General features: G+C 43.3%; 1 long non-coding RNA gene across 1 annotated transcript in view; it reads left to right on the top strand.

The window, feature by feature from the left end:
- The first annotated feature begins 522 nt into the window (after nt 1-522).
- The window catches only part of LOC135225495 (uncharacterized), a 43,576-nt gene continuing 33,766 nt past the window's right edge, over nt 523-10,332 (top strand). The window contains exon 1 of the long non-coding RNA XR_010317002.1: nt 523-624. This is a non-coding gene — a long non-coding RNA (uncharacterized LOC135225495). The remainder of the gene's footprint in view (nt 625-10,332) is intronic.

The raw sequence follows: 10,332 nt of genomic DNA, 5'->3' as shown, positions 1-10,332 counted from the left end.
AGACGGGTCATATTTGATTGCCAGCTTGTATTTTTAATTATATACCCACAATTTTTCATTTGATTAATTTGTCCTACTTAGTGTTGAATGTTCGAAAAGTTTTCATGTGTTGTCTAATAATTTATTATATTTTTCTCCGTAAAGTACTTCACGAATAATTTTCCGCTAATAAGCACGGGTACCTAGTACAGCCCACCCCTCGAATCGCCTCACGGTTCAACAGTTAAAACCATAGTTACATATCCCCTCTCCCAATCCAAGCACACTCCCCGCCCCCCGATCCCCAAAGAAATACCCAGCGTCTCACAGAAAGGTATATTCAAAGTCTTCTATCAAGTGAAAATGACGTTTGTTTTAAGCCAATTTCTTTATACATGATTTCCCGTTTTATTATGATTTAAGTATTTAGTAGAACTTAATGATAATAACATTGGAACATTTTGCAAGAAAAGAGTAGAAGTTGATAAAACAAAAGCGCGAATATTTGGAAAAGGCTGAGAGGGAATAGTGTTGGAACTCTTGGTCAGACTCAGTGAGTCAGTGCCTCAGACCCTCAGTGATCATTATCAATTGGTGTCAGAATTTCCTATTGTGCAGGGGTCCTCCTCAAGCCAGTCGAACAAGGTAGGGAATATTTACCTGTTGAAGGGATTGAAAAGCCAGCAAGTGGCCTCTTTTACGATTTTGAATGACGTCTCGGCAATTTTTTTAATACAGTTTTTGTTAAAATATGTGGTAATTCTCTACAATAGCTCCGCCAGTAAGTTATCAAATTCAAATACTTTCAATAAAAAGAGGGAAGTCCAAGGTTTCGTATGATATATAAATCTCAGCGGCGCTGGGTCTAGAAGTGGTAATTCTAAGCCCGCATTCCGCGGTACAGTAGACTATGGCAGTTGACGTTTTCCTACGTTATTTTACCTACTGAACAAGAATTTAAAGTAATATTTATTCAGTCGACTGTAATTAAACCAAAATTTACCTCTGAAGACTACATGACAGTACAAGGGGTCGATGTACCAACTACAGAGTTCAAAGGTAAATAACAGATTAGTTACAGGCGACCAGAAAAATATTACCTTAAACTCTTGTAAAGTAAGCAAAATAACATAGGAAAACGTCAATTGCCATAGTCTACTTCGACTGAACAATCTTCGAAGTGTTGGTTTGGGGCGATGAAACGTAAACAAACCGCCATATACTATGCTGGCGTGATCTTGACAGTATATTACCAACCTTTCATACTGCCCCGAGTAATAGGCTGAAATGTCCTTATAACTAACGAAACAGTTAACACATGTACGGCAGAGTCGAGTTAGTAATGAGGCCCGGAGGAGGTGGAGGCGCCTGGGAGTGCTTCGCCATCTGGCTGGTTGACACTGGCAAGTTTGTCAGGAGGTGGTGGGGGGGGGGGGGGCTGGAGACCACGAAAACAGAGTAGGGTGGATGGGGTGGGGGGTAAATATTCATGTTTGTGCAGAAAGAAAAAACACGAACACTGTGTTATTTTATTTTGGGTGGACAATATAGGAAATGAGGGAGACCTGTTTGGGGGTAATTGAACTGAACAAATGTTGAGTGAAATCGTACAAACATAGCTTCTTTTATATTTATGAAACCAAAGTTATCGTGTATTATTAAAGTAAAATATATCGCAATGAAACCTTACAGTAGGGACACATATTTTACATAAGAGCTAATAATCCATACATACATGAAAATATATATTATATATCTATACACGGTTTTTTACATCTGGTATTTACACATCTGGTACTTTAGTATAAATTATCCAGTACAAGTCTAAGACCATTTTAGTTAATAATGAATAGAATATTATCAATTTTCAAGGATCAGAGTGGCCAGTTCAGGGGGTGATTGAACATAACAAGAAATGTTGAGGACAATTGTCAAAATTGTGTAACCTAACCAGTAGGCTCCCCCCATCCCCATAGCCCCCCTTAAAGTAAGGCAATCTTAGAAGTGTAACATATAGGTTAGGATAGTGGTATTTCTACAGAAGCAATCCGCGGTGGCTTAGACTATGGCAATTGGACTGATTCCTATGTTATTTGAGTTACTGTACAAGATTTTAAAAGTAATATCCATTCGGGCGGCTGTAACTAATCAGTAATTGACCTTTGAAAGTTACTAATAGCCGCACCAAACTCAAAGGTATATTAAAGTTTAGTTCCAACCAAACGAAAAAAATATTCCTTACAACCCTTGTAAAGCAACTAAAATAACATAGAAAATGTCAATTGCCATAGTCTAAGTCACCGAAGAACGGTCCTTTAGGAAGGTACCAATGTAAACACATATGTTCACTAAGGGGGGGGGGGAGGGTAAGGGCGCACAGGGGGTGGGCGGGGTAAGGTGGAAGGTACGAGTTGTCTTAGCAGCACCCCACTGAATAGTAACATACCTTGACGCAACTTTCGGCGAAAGCCTAACACTCACTTTCCTAAAACATAATAATTAAGAATAATGTTTGGACCTTACCTTAAAGGGGTGGAGGGGTACAAAGCAGCAGCTGCTTTTAAGAATGCGTGGAGGCGGGTCTTGGGTTCCTCAAAATGCAGCTTGAAATAAGCAACAGCCAAGTACCCGACGAAGTTATACATTCTCCTCCCGTATCTTGAGTCGACTGAATGGGGGCAAAAGACCTGCTTTCTCAGGAGGCCATGGTCCTGGCAAAAACCGATTAGTCGATCATAATTACCTGAGTAAAAGGCAGAAAAATCTTTAACTCTTGTAACAATTGTTACATGAAGTTGGCAAAGAGTTCCTGGTGAGGGGCTTGGGCGAGCGTGAAGTAGATGCAGCAGTGGATGTCATGGCGGCAGATTCAACAGTGTTGGAGTTCTACAGTTAGGAGGTGGCAGGAGGCCAGACCGTAGAAAACAGGGTAGGAGAGGTGGGGTGGAGTAGTAAAAATGCGTTGATGCTATTGGTTGAGGCAGGGTGGGGCTGAGGTAAATGAACAAGCACTTAACAAGATAAGTTGGCAATGTTAAGGGTAATAAAAGTAAATGGGTAGTTAAGGAACTAATGTAAATGTGGGTGATGGGTTCAAATATGAAATAATACAAATACATATATAACGGGCCCAGGAGGGGGTGGGATTTAAGTCCTGGGTGGTAAATGTGTAATAGGGCCTATAGTTTTAATAAATACAAAAGACCAAATTAAACATAGGTTAGCATATAACAAAACTAATTAAACTTGTAGGGGATGTTGCCTGACCAGGGGTGGGGTTGGGCTTGCTGTAACCCCCCTTAAAGAACCAAACCAACCTAACCTAGCAGGGGATGTAACCTTACCTAGTAGGGAACTTAACCTAGTAGGCAATGTTGCCTGACCAGGGGGGATTTGCCCCCGTACCCCACCTTAAAGGCCTAACCTAACCTAGTAAGGAATGTAACCTAACCTAGTAGGGAATATTGCCTGACCAGGGGGCCCCCCCTTAAAGGCTCAACCTAACCTAGTAAGGAATGTAACCTAACCTAACCTAGTAGGGAACATTGCCTGACCAGGGTTGCTTCGCCCCACGTACCCCCCCTTAAAGGCGTAACCTAACCTAGGGTATTTCTACAGAAGCAATCCGCGCGGGGTGGCTTAGACTATGGCAATTGACTGATTCCTATGTTATTTTAGTTACTGTACAAGATTTAAAAGTAATATCCATTCGGCTGGCTGTAACTAAGCAGTAATTGACCTTTGAAAGTTACATAATAGCCGGACCAAACTCAAGCGTATATAAAAGTTAGTTCCAACCAAACGAAAAAAATATTCCTTACAACCCTTGTAAAGCAACTAAAATAACATAGAAAATGTCAATTGCCATAGTCTAAGTCACCGAAGAACGGTCCTTTAGGAAGGTACCAATGTAAACACATATGTTCACTAAGGGGGGGGGGGAGGGTAACGCACAGGGGGTGGGCGGGGTAAGGTGGAAGGTACGAGTTGTCTTAGCAGCACCCACTGAATAGTAACATACCTTGACGCAACTTTCGGCGAAAGCCTAACACTCACTTTCCTAAAACATAATAATTAAGAATAATGTTTGGACCTTACCTTAAAGGGGTGGAGGGTACAAAGCAGCAGCTGCTTTTAAGAATGCGTGGAGGCGGGTCTTGGGTTCCTCAAAATGCAGCTTGAAATAAGCAACAGCCAAGTACCCGACGAAGTTATACATTCTCCTCCCGTATCTTGGAGTCGACTGAATGGGGGCAAAAGACCTGCTTTCTCAGGAGGCCATGGTCCTGGCAAAAACGATTAGTCGATATAATTACCTGAGTAAAAGGCAGAAAAATCTTTAACTCTTGTAACAATTGTTACATGAAGTTGCAAAGAGTTCCTGGTGAGGGGTCTTGGGCGAGCGTGAAGTAGATGCAGCAGTGGATGTCATGGCGGCAGATTCAACAGTGTTGGAGTTTCTACAGTTAGGAGGTGGCAGGAGGCCAGACCGTAGAAACAGGGTAGGAGAGGTGGGGTGGAGTAGTAAAAATGCGTTGATGCTATTGGTTGAGGCAGGGTGGGGCTGAGGTAAATGAACAAGCACTTAACAAGATAAGTTGGCAATGTAAGGGTAATAAAAGTAAATGGGTAGTTTAAGGAACTAAATGTAAATGTGGGATGGGTTTCAAAATATGAAATAATACAAATACATATATAACGGGACCCAGGAGGGGGTGGGATTTAAGTCCTGGTGGTAAATGTGTAATAGGGCCTATAGTTGTTTTAATAAATACAAAAGACCAAATTAAACATAGGTTAGCATATAACAAAACTAATTAAACTTGTAGGGGATGTTGCCTGACCAGGGGTGGGGTTGGGCTTGCTGTAACCCCCCTTAAAGAACCAAACCAACCTAACATAACCTAACCTAGCAGGGGATGTAACCTTACCTAGTAGGGAACTTAACCTAGTAGGCAATGTTGCCTGACCAGGGGGGATTTGCCCCCCGTACCCCACCTTAAAGGCCTAACCTAACCTAGTAAGGAATGTAACCTAACCTAGTAGGGAATATTGCCTGACCAGGGGGCCCCCCCTTAAAGGCCTAACCTAACCTAGTAAGGAATGTAACCTAACCTAACCTAGTAGGGAACATTGCCTGACCAGGGTTGCTTCGCCCCCCGTACCCCCCCTTAAAGGCGTAACCTAACCTAGGGTATTTCTACAGAAGCAATCCGCGGTGGCTTAGACTATGGCAATTGACTGATTCCTATGTTATTTTAGTTACTGTACAAGATTTAAAAGTAATATCCATTCGGCTGGCTGTAACTAAGCAGTAATTGACCTTTGAAAGTTACATAATAGCCGGACCAAACTCAAAGGTATATAAAAGTTTAGTTCCAACCAAACGAAAAAAATATTCCTTACAACCCTTGTAAAGCAACTAAAATAACATAGAAAATGTCAATTGCCATAGTCTACGTCACCGAAGAACGGTCCTATAGGAAGGTACCAAGTATTCGTTACGGTGAAGGAAATGTAAACACATCCGCCATGTTTAAATTCCCCAACCACCACGGAGCCATATGTTCACAAAGGGGGGTGTGGGTAACGCACAGGGGGTGGGCGGGGGTAAGGTGGAAGGTACGAGTTGTCTTAGCAGCACCCCATGAATAGTAACATACCTTGACGCAACTTTCGGCGAAAGCCTAACACTCAGTTTCCTAAAACATAATAATTAAGAATAATGTTTGGACCTTACCTTAAAGGGGTGGAGGGTACAAAGCAGCAGCTGCCTTTAAGAATGCGTGGAGGCGGGTCTTGGGTTCCTCAAAATGCAGCTTGAAATAAGCAACAGCCAAGTACCCGACGAAGTTATACATTCTCCTCCCGTATCTTGGAGTCGACTGCCGGAGTTCCCTCCACCTCCTTTCGATAGTATTAGTATGGGCACCGGTTTCTGGGTCCACAAAGTTCGAGTGGTTGACTGTCAAGTGGACATAACCTTCATCTCGCAGGCAGTCATAATAAGCCCTCCAACAGTCAGAAATAATAGTGGTACCCGGCACAATGTATTCTTTGATAACTGCAAGCAGAGTCCCACTCGTCCTGTCGGGTACGGGAACAACGAAAAACTCCCGGGTCTGCCTGCAGATACCACCGAATACCCATTGGCCTTCGATGAGGCGACCTACGTTGTATTTTCTTCTCCCAAACTTGCGCCTCATCGATTTCAACAATTGTGCCGGGCCCACCATTTGCTTCTTCTGTTGGAAGCACCAATTAACTATGACCTGAAATAAAAGTCAGTGTTAGGGGAGGTAATTAAGTAGGGTAAATTTCATAATACAAGGCAGGTTGTGTATGAGAGAGAGGGAGGGGGGGGGAGAGCGGGGGAGAAGGAGGGGGTGGGGATGAATGGAAAATGGTGATGGGATGGGAATAAGCAAAATACTTACTTACCGGGAGAAGCTGGCCCAAATCATTTATTGTTGAGTCCGACAGTCCAAGTTCTGTTCTCGCAACCTTGTAAGAAAAAAAAAATCACTCGCATACAGGTATGCGAAGAACAGAACTGTCTCAAAATCAAGGTGGGACAAGAGAAACCAAGTGCCCTTAAACAATGAAAAGTAGTAAGAACAGCGTTTTTTTTTTCGCTTTCTTACTATGTGGTCGATAAGACCGGTCACACCTAAAGGTTAACGTGGAGGGAAAAATACCAATTATAAACATGAAAATATGGAGTAGGTCATAAAGGTATAGGTGTAATATAATATTGCCATGAATCTAGGGCCGGGTCATATCACGGTTACATGTAGAATCCAACAAACTATTCGTAAGGTATTTACCTAAAGCACTTTTTTTGCAGATCTAGGCGGCACTCATTCCCACAATGGGGGCAAAAGACCTGCTTCCTCAGGGGCCGTGGTCCTGGCATAAACAGACCAGCCGTTCATAATTACCTGAGTAATAGGCAGAAAAATCTTTGTAACTGAATGGGGGCAAAAGACCTGCTTTCTCAGGAGGCCGTGGTCCTGGCAAAATCCGATTAGTCGATCATAATTACCTGAGTAAAAGCAGAAAATCTTTGTACTCATGTAACAATTGTTACATGAAGTTGGCAAAGAGTTCCTGGTGAGGGGCTGGGGCGAGCGTGAAGTAGAGCAGCAGATGGATGTCATGGCGGCAGATTCAACAGTGTTGGAGTTCTACAGTTAGAGGTGGCAGGAGGCCAGACCGTAGAAAACAGGGTAGGAGAGGTGGGGTGGAGTAGTAAAAATGCTTTGATGCTATTGGTTGAGGCAGGGTGGGGCTGAGGTAAATGAACAAACACTTAACAAGATAAGTTGGCAATGTTAAGGGTAATAAAAGTAAATGGGTAGTTGAGGAACTAAATGTAAATGTGGGATGGGTTCAAAATATGAATTAATACAAATACATATATAACGGGCCCAGGAGGGGGTGGGATTTAAGTCCTGGGTGGTAAATGTGTAATAGGGCCTATAGTTGTTTTAATAAATACAAAAGACCAAATTAAACATAGGTTAGCATATAACAAAACTAATTAAAACTTGTAGGGGATGTTGACTGACCAGGGGTGGGGTTGGACCTGATGTTCCCCCCAACCCCCTTAAGAACCAAACCAACCTAACATAACCTAACCTAGCAGGGGATGTAACCTTACCTAGTAGGGAACTTAACCTAGTAGGCAATGTTGCCTGACCAGGGGGGCTTTGCCCCCCGTACCCCCCCTTAAAGGCCTAACCTAACCTAGTAAGGAATGTAACCTAACCTAGTAGGGAATATTGCCTGACCAGGGGCCCCCCCCTTAAAGGCCTAACCTAACCTAGTAAGGAATGTAACCTAACCTAACCTAACCTAGTAGGGAACATTGCCTGACCAGGGTTGCTTTGCCCCCCGTACCCCCCACCCCCCCCTTAAAGGCGTAAACCTAACCTAGGGTATTTCTACAGAAGCAATCCGCGGTGGCTTAGACTATGGCAATTGACTGACCTCCTATGTTTATTTTAGTTACTGTACAAGATTTAAAAGTAATATCCATTTGGCCGGCTGTAACTAAGCAGTAATTGACCTTTGAAAGTTACATAATAGCCGCACCAAACTCAAAGGTATATTAAAGTTTAGTTCCAACCAAACGAAAAAAATATTCCTTACAACCCTTGTAAAGCAACTAAAATAACATAGAAAATGTCAATTGCCATAGTCTAAGTCACCGAAGAATGGTCCTAAAGGAAGGTACCAAGTATTCGTTACGGTGAAGGAAATGTAAACACAGCCGCCATGTTTAAATTCCCCAACCACCACGGAGCCATATGTTCACAAAGGGGGGGGGGATAAGTTGGCAATGTTAAGGGTAATAAAAGTAAATGGGTAGTTAAGGAACTAAATGTAAATGTGGGATGGGTTCAAAATATGAAATAATACAAATACATATATAACGGGCCCAGGAGGGGGTAGGATTTAAGTCCTGGGTGGTAAATGTGTAATAGGGCCTATAGTTGTTTTAATAAATACAAAAGACCAAATTAAACATAGGTTAGCATATAACAAAACTAATTAAACTTGTAGGGGATGTTGCCTGACCAGGGGTGGGGTTGGACCTGCTGTAACCCCCCTTAAAGAACCAAACCAACCTAACATAACCTAACCTAGCAGGGGATGTAACCTTACCCCTGTACCCCCCCTTAAAGGCCTAACCTAACCTAGTAAGGAATGTAACCTAACCTAGTAGGGAATATTGCCTGACCAGGGAGCTTCGCCCCCCATACCCCCCCTAAAGGCCTAACGTAACCTAGTAAGGAACGTAACCTAACCTAACCTAGTAGGGAAATACTAGGCCTAACCTCACCTAGTAAGGAATGTAACCTAACCAACCTAACCTAACCTAACCTAGTAGGGAATATTGCCTGACCAGGGGGGCTTCGCCTCCCGTACCCCCCCTTAAAGGCCTAACCTAACCTAGTAAGGAACGTAACCTAACCTAACCTAGTAGGGAAATACTAGGCCTAACTTAATCTAGTAAGGAATGTAACCTAACCAACCTAACCTAACCTAACCTAGTAGGGAATATTGCCTGACCAGGAGCCGTACCCCCCCCCCCCCCCCTTAAAGGCCTAACCTAACCTTGTAAGGAATGTAACCTAACCAACCTAACCTAACCTAGTAGGGAACATGTCCTGACCAGGGGGGCTTCGCCCCCTCGTACCCCCCCTTAAAGGCCTAACCTAACCTAGTAAGGAACGTAACCTAACCTAACCTAGTAGGGAAATACTAGGCCTAACGTAACCTAGTAAGGAATGTAACCTAACCAACCTAACCTAACCTAACATAGTAGGGAATATATTGCCTGACCAGGGGGGCTTTGTCCCCCCGTACCCCCCTTAAAGGCCTAACCTAACCTAGTAAGGAATGTAACCTAACCAACCTAACCTAACCTAACCTAGTAGGGAACATTGCCTGACCAGGGGGGCTTCGCCCCCCCATACCCCCCTTAAAGGCCTAACCTAACTTAGTAAGGAATGTAACCTAACCAACCTAACCTAGTAGGGAATATTGCCTGACCAGGGGGGCTTCGCCCCCTGTACCCCCCTTAAAGGCCTAACCTAACCTAGTAAGGAATGTAACCTTACCAACCTAACCTAACCTAACCTAGTAGGGAACATTGCCTGACCAGGGGGCTTCACCCCCCCGTACCCCCCCTTAAAGGCCTAACCTAACCTAGTAAGGAATGTAACCTAACCATCCTAACCTAACCTAACCTAGTAGGGAATATTGCCTGACCATAGGGGCTTCGCCCCCCGTACCCCCCCTTAACCCTTTCCAGTCTTGGGGCTTCTGAGAGAAGCCCACCATCTCTCTCATAGTAGGTATCGAGGGCTTCTGACAGAAGCCCACTCCGACACCGTGCATATCTTTGTAATAACTCGATATAGCGTCCCCAAAATTTATCCAATCCATAGTTTGTTTTCTCTACTTGACGTGTAAATCAAAGCAAAGAATATTCTTTTCCCAACCAATCAATCCACAATGTGGGCCCAGAAAATAATATTCAAAACTACGCCAAAAACTTGGCTTGTTTCTGGCGAGATCACCTCATTTCGCCCGCGAGTTTCCCAGGTGAAAGTCGCCTCTCGCTACTTCTAACTGGCTTCATTCCTCCTACGGTTTGTTTAACACTGTCACCAAGTCACCCGATATCCCTAAATTTGACTAAGAAGTAATTAGTGCTCTTCCTTCAGATCCGATATATAATTTTTCTGTGTCTGACGAACAATATTTTCACTGCAATCCATATTTCTAAAAAGTATTAAAAAAAAAATCATGTCGGCATACGACTATGTAGCTGCGTTCAAT

Source organism: Macrobrachium nipponense, chromosome 13 (assembly GCF_015104395.2).
Source record: "Macrobrachium nipponense isolate FS-2020 chromosome 13, ASM1510439v2, whole genome shotgun sequence".
Classification (NCBI taxonomy): Eukaryota; Metazoa; Arthropoda; class Malacostraca; order Decapoda; family Palaemonidae; genus Macrobrachium; species Macrobrachium nipponense.
The sequence above is the reverse complement of the archived record's forward strand: the minus strand, read 5'-3'. Positions and strand labels throughout refer to the sequence as shown.